This window comes from Bidens hawaiensis, unplaced genomic scaffold, assembly GCF_021521415.1.
Source record: "Bidens hawaiensis isolate Kalapana, Puna unplaced genomic scaffold, B.hawaiensis_p1.1 tig00030873_1, whole genome shotgun sequence".
Taxonomy (NCBI): Eukaryota; Viridiplantae; Streptophyta; class Magnoliopsida; order Asterales; family Asteraceae; genus Bidens; species Bidens hawaiensis.
In genome coordinates, this window is record NW_027495177.1 from 149,736 (window position 1) to 160,087 (window position 10,352).

The following is a 10,352-nucleotide window of genomic DNA, read 5'->3' on the forward strand; positions in this document are numbered from 1 at the left end:
TGTATTAAGACAATTTGGTTATGATTTCAAGTTTGTAAACAATGGTTTTTATGTATTCATGAATGATGTCTTTTATTTTAAAGCAATGCCATTTAATAGCATTTATGAATTGGTTCATGATAATACATCCATTGATAACTCGTTGTACCAAGCTAACACCAAAAGACTCAAATTGGATTTGAGTAAAACTTTTCTTTGGCACTGTCGCCTCGGTCACATAATCAAGGATCGTATTCGTACACTTCAAAAGAATGGTCTTTTGAAATCAAATGATGATTCATTTGATGAGTGCGAATCTTGTTTATTAGGAAAGATGACCAAGGAGCCCTTTAGTGGAACTAATGAAAGGGCGAAAGACTTATTAGGTATCATACATTCGGATGTATATGGTCCTTTTAAGACAATGACAAGAAATGGTGAAAGATACTTCATTACCTTTACCGACGACTATAGTCGCTATGGGTATGTGTTCTTGTTAAGACACAAAGATGAGGCCTTTGAAATGTTCAAAGTCTTCAAAATGAAGTACAAAATCAACTGAACAAAACAATCAAAGTACTTCGATCTGATAGAGGTGGTGAATACCTCAATGATGCATTTCTAGATCATCTAAGGAGTTGTGGGATTGTCTCAAAACTTGCTCCACCCGGAACACCACAACATAATGGTGTGTCTGAAAGGAGGAATCGAACTCTATTGGATATGGTTCGATCCATGATGCCTAGAAGCTCATTACCTCTATCGTTTTGGGGTTTCGCATTGATCTCTGCTCCGCGTATTCTAAATATGGCACCAACCAAGAAAGTGGAAAGGACACCTTTTGAAGTATGGCATGAAAGGGTTCCATCATTATCATATTTAAGGGTATGGGGTTGTGAGGCTTATGTCAAGAACAACTCCCGAAACAAACTTGAAAGCCAATCCACTATGTGTAATTTTGTAGGATATCCCAGAGATTCGATGGGATATTATTTCTACAATCCAAACGAGCATAAAGTGTTTGTTGCTCGAAAGGCTGTGTTCTTGGAAAGAAAGTTCCTTAGGGAAGGAGCAAATAGAAATGTGGAACTTGAAGAGGATCGAGAACCACAAACCAATACACGTTTGGTTGAAAATAGTAATCAACAAGAGGTTGTTGATGATGATCAAATGGTTAATCAAAACACACAAAACATTCGCAAATCTGGTAGAATTAGCACCCCACCTGAAATATATGGATTTTTCATGGATGGATTCTATGTGGTAGATTCTGATGAACCCACCAAATACCGAGATGCAATGTCACAATCTGATTGTGATAAATGGCTGGAAGACATGAACGTTGAGATGCAATCCATGCATGACAACCAAGTATGGGACTTGGTTGCTCCACCTCCTAATTCCAAATTGGTTGGAAGTAAGTGGGTTTTCAAGAAGTAAACTGGCATGCATGGAAACTTGGATACTTATAAAGCTAGACTTGTAGCAAAGGGTTTCACTCAAACTCAAGGGGTTGATTATGATGAAACTTTCTCACCCGTGGCGATGCTAAAGTCTATAAGGATATTGTTTGCCATAGCCGCATATTATGACTATGAGATATGGCAAATGGATGTTAAAACTGCTTTTCTAAATGGGCATCTTAATGAAGATGTCTATTTGGTTCAGCCTGAAGGTTTTGTCGATCCACAACATCCTAATAAGGTATGCAAGTTGAAGAAATCAATCTATGGATTGATACAAGCATCTAGAAGTTGGAATCACCGTTTTGATGATGAAGTGAAGAAATTTGGATTCATCAAAAACGCTGACGAAGCTTGTGTGTATAAAAAGGCTAGTGGGAGCATCATTACCTTTATAGTATTATACGTCGATGACATATTACTATTTGGAAATGACATTCCAACCTTGAAAGGTGTAAAAGCCTGGCTTAGAAGCTGTATTTCCATTAAGGATCTTGGTGAGGCCGCCTATATTCTGGGAATAAGGATCTATAGGGATAGATCAAGGCGGTTGATAGGTTTGAATCAAAGTGCATACATTGACAAAATCTTGAAAAGGTTCAAGATGGACAACTCTAAGAAAGGTTTCGTACCCATTCAAAGAGGAACAATATTGAGTGCTTCTCAATGTCCAAGCTCAAACGATGAGCAAGACAAAATGAATGGAATCTCATATATGTATGCTATAGGATCCATCATGTATTCCATGATTTGCACCAGACCGGATGTGTCATGCGCTTTGAGAATGACAAGTAGATACCAACAAAATCCGGGAACCAGCCATTGGATGGCTGTTAAGAGCATATTGAAATACCTTAGGAGGACTAAGGATATGTTTTGATATATGGCTCTGGTGAGGAAGAACTCGTTGTAAAGGGTTACACTGATGCGAGTTTCCAAACTGCACTGATGCGAGTTTCCAAACTGATCGAGATGATTCTCGATCAAAATCGGGATATGTCTTTGTTCTAAATGGTGGTGGTGTCTCTTGGAAGAGTGCAAAACAAGACGTGGTAGCCTTGTCCACCACTAAATCAGAATACATCGCTGCCTCCTTGGCAGCTCAAGAAGCTGCGTGGATTAGAAAGTTCAATTCCGATCTAGGGGTAGTCCGGACCATTCAGGACCCTCTAGAAATCTTTTTGACAACGAGGGTGCGATTGCTCAAATCAAGGAACCCCGTGCACATCAAAAGACTAGGCACATTGAGCGGAGATTCAACTACATAAGGGATGAAGTTGAAAAAGGAAAGATATGTATTTGCAAAGTTCACACTGATCAAAACATTGCGGATCCACTCACGAAGCTCCTTGAAAGACCGAAGCATGAGGGTCATACTTGCACCTTAGGACTTCGATATTCTAGTGATTAGATTTGATCAAATTTTGTATTTGGATATCGGAACAAATATATTTTTACTCAATCATATGGTTTTTGTTATGGTCATGTTCTTGAGTTATGTTCCATTTTAGCATGTTTAAATCCGTGAGTAATTATATTATTCTAAACGCCCGTAGTCGATCATACTTGTGGGAACAAATATGAAAGTAAGACTATTATGAATTTGGATTGGTAGATATTCATGAGGTATGAATATAGCAAAGGGTTTGCTGCCAAGGTTCATAGATATTTATGGGATAAGTATTGTACATGACCCGCCCTCAATTTTACTGCATGGAATCCTTGTGATTTGTGATCATAAGTAACTTTGAGTAAAGGCGAATATCATAGTATCATCTGACCTGAGATACATATTAGGTCTTGATATTCACTGACTATTATACTTTGACTTAGTTCTTCGCTGCTTAGAAAAATGTCAGTACATAAGGCTAAGCTCAAGTATAGTACAAGGTGATAGTGTGAGACGTATGTGGTCAATAGGGGATTTTTCCCTCTTATTCGTTGAGAGTTAAATTTCTAAGGCCTGATTAGTTAAATCAACAGAGAATGATCACTCTGTGTCTCTGGATTTAACATGACATTTGTGACAAAACGATAAATGATAGTTTCACCTAAATCATTTTCAAGTATGGGACTTGAAGGGGATGATGTTATTGAATGGCACTTCGTCATGCGTATAAGGGATAGTAAACCGTTGTTAGGCGGTATTTGCTATTTGCATCAATCTTATATGCATCTTGTGCAAGTGGGAGATTGTTGGAATCAATCTGCCCAAGACTTACATTAGAGTTGATGTGGCTAGTACATTATGATCCAAGTCGGGTCATACCCAATAACAAGCTAGACAAACACCACGATATTTATTATTAGATATGATCTAGTTAATAAATATCAACACTTATAATATTTGAAAATGGTTTTGTAAATATTTATAATAGTGTGTTAAATAAATTATATGGATAATTTATATTTTGAGAGATGTTATTTAATTTGGTTAAATAACATATTGCATGTTACTTATGTTATGTTTTATAATATAAACATTATAAGTAAATAAATAGTAAGTAATAAAAGGTGATTTGAAATTTGGGTGGGAAAAACCTTCCCTCCTCTCTCTCCTCCTTTTGTTTCTTCCAATACATCCAAGGTGTGTAATTGATAGATTATAATCTCTTGGTTGCATCAACATTTTACACCTTCTCTCACACACAACTATCTCTTCTTTCTCTCCATAGAAGCCGAGAACAAGAAGAAGAAAAAGAACAAAAAAGGGTTGGTTCTTGCATCAAGTGTTAGGACCCTAGCAACCAAGGTGTTTGTTGGAGCTCGTTGGGTATACAAGCTTGAGGTTTCCTCCTTTGGAAGCTCGTCATTCAACCTCATTCATCCCTTTCTTTCTCGGATTTGAAGGTATGTATGTTAACACTCTATGGTTATGTTTTGCTAGCATGCATAATCGTATATGGATCCTGGATTGAGTTTAACATAAACGGGTTTATGTGTTATGGTTAAACAAGATTTAAAACTTTATTTCCATTGCATTTTCCTTAATAAATTGTTATTTTGGACTTTGATAATCTTGCTAAAACCAACAACGTCAATGTTAGTTTGGAGGATTTTAAAGTCCTCTCTCATTGTCGCCGCCTTTTCCCGCTTCCTCATCTCCTCTATCATTTTTTCTTTCATTTTTAGTTTCCGCTCCTCAATTTCCGTATAGTTGGTGTTAAACGCATCTAACTTGTTTGACAACGATTCCAATCTATCCGCCGTAGAATTCGATGACGAGCTTCCGGTCGCTCGTTTGCTTTTGTCTTGCCCGAGAGGGCGGGTAGGCTCATTTATGTCTAGGATGTCATCAACATCATCCATGTTGAGATCTCGTTGACAACGAGCGTCGGAACCGAAATTGTTGTATCAGATGTTGTGTGTTTCGAACCGCCAATAACACCACCACCATTAATATACTCAGCCACTCTAGGCACCACTTTCCATTTCGGTTTATCCTTTACAACAGGCCAAAATGAAAAGTGAGTAAAATTTGCTCCCTCAATGAATGAGTATTTCTCTTGTGCTTTCGTCAGAATGTTGTCACCGGTCCAACCGCTTTTGGGGTTCTTGCGAAGGTTGTTGTAGATACCGGTAAACCCTGCGGCTCGTCTACTCAATTCACGCCACTTCGTGTTGATTTGATGAACGGATCGATATTCTTCACGGTTTTGAACTTCATAAAACCGTTTAGTAACGTCTTTGCAAAAAGCGGTCCGTTTTTGCGAGTTACCGATAACCTACACAAACAATGTCTGTTATGCTTTATTAAGATTTAAAAAATTATTAATAAAGATAAAAATAAACTTACCGCGTCCTTTTCCAACGCTTCTTCTTCCGCGGTAGTCCAATGTTGACTCGCGGCCGGGCCGGATCCTTTAGGTGCATCTTTTTTTTTGTGGTTTTTCTTTTAGTAACTTTAGATGGTTGAGTGTTAGGTATCGGTTGAGTTTCGGGTACCGGTTGAGAGTCCAGTATAGGTTGAGGGTCGAGTATCGGTTGAGAGTCGGGCATCGGTTGATAATCGGGAAATTCGCTTGCACCAGACATCGGTGTTACACCGGATACTCGATGTTGTTGCGTCCATTGAAATGGCGGAACATGAAGCCAAATAGGCGACTCAAATGACGATTGATAAACGTCACGAAACGGGTGTCGTGAGTTGTTTAGATTCATTGAAGGTATTCGTTTGAGAAAGGATTTAAGTTTATATACTGTGGAGTGATTTAAAGGTAATTATTTGTTTGAAAATTATCCGTTGTACACAGTGGAGTGATTTAAGTTTACATAGTGGAAGGTTGTGAAATTATCCGTTGTACACACAACGGTTGAATTGCAAATTGAATGTGATGAGTCGTTAGTTAGTTGGGGGTTAAAACCAAATTAAATCCATTAATTAAAAATTAAATATAACAAAACTAAAATTACACACATTAAACTTAATATAAATAAAATATATAAAACAAATTCATAGGTAGGTCGTAAATATGATCAACTAAATCCGACATAAGGTTATGATGTGTTTCCACGTCACGGATTTCTTGATAGTTTATTATTCTTTGTTCATCGCTAGCTTCTTATTGTTGATTATCCATTTCAATTTACGTACAAATTGCCTTGCCTTTTCTTTCTATCATTATATTGTGTAATATAATACACGCATACATTACAGTTGATACCCTTTTGGTTCCCAAGCTCGTGCCGGGTTAGCTATTATATGCCATTTTGTAAGCACACCAAATGCTCCCTCAATATCCTTTCTCGCAGCCTCTTGAGCTTTTGCGAATACCTTACGTTTTTCACCGATTGGATTTGAATACGAGTCTATAAACACGGCATAATCATGGTAAATACCATCAACAAGATAATAACCATATTTATATTCTGCTCCATCAATCTCAATAGAAGAATCTGGTGCCACCTAGCTTTCAATGTCATTGAATAATGGTGACTGTTTCAAAACATTTAAGTCGTTATTACAACCGGCAACACCAAAAAACGCATGCCATATCCACAGATCTTGTGAAGCTACTACTTCCAAAGACACTGTTGGATGACGATGATCACCTCTCATGTACTGACCTCTCCAAGCAGTTGGACAATTAAGCCACTCCCATTGCATACAATCCAAGCTACCAAGCATTCCCGGGAAACCTTGTTTTGATTCATGTGCTTCGTATAATTGTTGAATGTCATTCAAATTTGGTTTCCTCAGATTTTTGTTCCCATAAATATCGATGGCACACTTACAAAATTTGTACATGCTTTCTCATGTTGTTCTCTCGGACATTCTCAAATATTCGTCCCAAGCATCGGACGTTGACCTCTCCAAGCAGTTGGACAATTAAGCCACTCCCATTGCATACAATCCAAGCTACCAAGCATTCCCGGGAAACCTTGTTTAGATTCATGTGCTTCGTATAATTGTTGAATGTCATTCAAATTTGGTTTCCTCAGATTTTTGTTCCGATAAATATCGATGGCACACTTACAAAATTTGTACATGCTTTCTCGTGCTGTTCTCTCAGACATTCTCAAATATTTGTCCCAAGCGTCGGACGTTGTCCCGTACACCATTTGACGTAGTGCATTAGTGCATTTTTGGTAGGTTGTAAAACCTCAACGACCTCTCACATCCATAGATTGTCTAAAAAACGAGTGGTACACTTCTAAATCTTTAGCTATCTTTATAAATAACTCTTTGCTCACACGAAAACATCTCTTAAACAGTTATTCATCATATACCGGATTGTTGTCAAAGTAATCAGCTAGTAGGCGCTCGTGACCCGCTTCACGGTCTCTATTAAAAGCAGCTTTTCTCGTTTTTGGTGTCAAATTTTCTCCCTCGTCCGTTACGGTAGCGGCTGCAGCAGACACGATTGTGTGGATAAAAAGCGAAACGATCGAACTCGACTTATCATCGGATGTAAAATCCATCTTAGTTGAGAGAAATTTGTAAGTTTTTATATGAAAAAAGGAGAAAAAGAAGGAGTTTATTTATATGGTTTGGTAAGTTTTATAATTATATTTATTATAAAAAAACTAACCGTTTGATAACGGATAGATTGTAAAATAATAAAAACCTTTACTTTTTGTATGAAATGGTCAACAAAGGTAGGTAGAATTTGAATAAATTATTAATATCTCATTTCTAAATTAATATCTCACTTCTCAAATGGAACGGCAAAAGAATCGGCATTTTCACCTCCTAAACTTCACCGATGGCGGTGCCAATTTGAGTGGAGTGGTGCTCACCGTTGGCACCATATGACACATCAACATTTTCATAGGCATAATGGCATCCATACCTTATAGCCTTATGGTGAAATTATTGTTACGTAATTTGGTTCTCATAACGATTTTCATTATATACCTTGATACCTCATAACAAATTATAATATACAATATACTTATTTTGAACCCCCATAGTAAATTTTATCCCCATAAAGGGTTTTGTGGATTTCTCATAACAATTTTTGTTTTATTCCTTATAGTAATATTCAATATACAGTTTTTGTTTATTATTTTCTAGTTTTAACAAATCATGGACTATTTACATTAAAAGGATTCGTTTAATTAGAAATTTCTCTTATAAAAATATTTAAGACGACGCAAGCATGACCCGATGTTTTCATGGCAATACTTAATTTAGTGGGAGTCGTTGAAGCAAGGAAATTGTGTTGGTTCACTAACTTGTTTCTCAATCTTCCTATAAAACCCTAAGTTTTAAAAACAAATTTTCGATACCTCATATATATATATATATATATATATATATATATATATATGTATATATATATTTTTTCCCTTGTCTATAGCATTTATATCGAAATATTCACGTTGTTATTGAAACACGAATAATCTATGGTGATTCATAAAGAGTTTTCGGCTTCGCATAGAAATTTCAATTTGAAATTTGGTCCACAAAATTTCATAAATGTTTTAAGCTTTTCATTTAAATTTAATGATTTATAAATTATGATACATTCCATTTCACACGTAATGTTGGTCAAGTTCCTTTAAAAACGCAAACGCAAGTCACTGAACATCCCCACCCAAACCATCACTACAACCAACCTGTCGTTACCACTACTCTCATCACTACAACTCCCTCCGTCCACTACCATATATCCACACGCAATCGATTTTCCCCAACCATGAAGAGAAACAACACATAACTCACCTAATCTATGCCCTCACCAACTCAAGCTTCATGCAAATCCTACATGTACACTATCAACCGACACTTTTACCCTAAATAACACCTACCCATTTCACTATCCTACTATTAAGAAATGTCGACAAGCATCACATTAACTCATTCCTTGGGCCCACACCAACCAAGGTTTTCTCAACTATAATTTAAACCTTTGACCCATACTATATCAAACCACAAACCATGTTGTCATACCATTTTTACCCAACCTTCAAGTTTAAATACCACAACAACCGTATGAACCATCTTCACAAAGTGCATATACAACCCGTATCCAAGCCAAAGATAGTCAAACTCAACTTACCCAACCCATCAAGCTCAAACATACCTCACAATTACCAAACTCAAGTAAAGCTAATTACACAAGACATTCGAGAATCCACTCCTTCCTCAAAAGGCACCCGAACCATTCACCTTTAAAGCCTAAGCCTATACATACACACGTAAGCCATATTTCCCTTACTAAAATTATTGGTTATTATTTTAAGTAATATAACGACTCCATGTACTCAAAGCTTCAATTTTTTTATAAACCGTTATTTTCAAGATATGATTTATGCTTGCTCACAATACTTTTTTCTTTTATAACTCCTTCTCATTTAAAAATGATATTGTAATAACAACTAGGCACACTCGAAATTTAATAATGGGTTTTGTTTTCAAAAATTAATTAACTATTTTACGTGTTCGCTAGATTGCGTTACCGCAATGCTTATTACATTTATGATCCCTTTTGTTTAAAGCAATATTACCCTAATGACTTTTACACACAAAGTTTCAAATCAAATGTTGTTTGAAGATTTATCCGATAACAGTTTACAAAGTTTTTATTATTTCGCGTTACCTCAATGTTCAGTGTTATTTTAAAGATTATATTTTTGAGGATGTTTTCACAACAACCTTAAAATATTTTGGTATGAATTTTGTTTATCCTGGATCCTTCGTTAACAATTTATGCATTTCATTACCTCACATTTCCACATATCTTAATTCTTTTACGTTTTTTTTAAGTAGAAGCGATATTATCATAACGGTTTTGGATACTCAAGAAATTTTGTCTAAGAACTTAACCATCGAGACTTACTTGATTACAATTTATGAATTTCTCTAATTACACGTTACCATGATGCTTAGTTATTGTGTTCGTTTGTTGGATGGGTATAACCACTTTACTCGAAGTTTTGTTTTAAATTTTATTTTTCGATGATTTACAATATGCGATTTATATACTTCATCATTACCCCAAATCTCATTTCTTATGATGTTCTTCACATTTTGACAAGATATTTCTCTAACAACTTTATGTACTCGAGATTTCATTTTTGTGTTTTGATTATTCATGACCGGGTCCAGATTATTCGATAACAATTTGTGTGTTTAGTTTGCACTACTATAAATTTCAGTTACACTACAATTTCGTTTTATTTTAAACGATATTTCTATCGCGCTTATATTGTTCGTTTTAAATGATATTTTATGCATTTCGTTGCATGATCTTATTTACACAATTAACGACCTATGCATGGTTGTCCATAATTTTTGGCGTTGTTGGAAGCCGTTTCTATGATCATGATTATATGAAATGTTTCACAACAGAAGCCGTGTGCGCATTTTATCATATTTCTTCGATGTTTTGTTTAGTCAAACAATTGATATTTCATGTTTAATATATGGATTACGCTACCCCATAAAACCCACCCCATCCTTAT

At 36.0% G+C, this 10,352-nt stretch overlaps 1 pseudogene; it reads right to left on the reverse strand.

Annotated features, from left to right (window-relative positions):
* Positions 1-4,726: 4,726 nt before the first annotated feature.
* Positions 4,727-7,364, reverse strand: LOC143581316 (uncharacterized; annotated as a pseudogene).
* Positions 7,365-10,352: the final 2,988 nt, after the last annotated feature.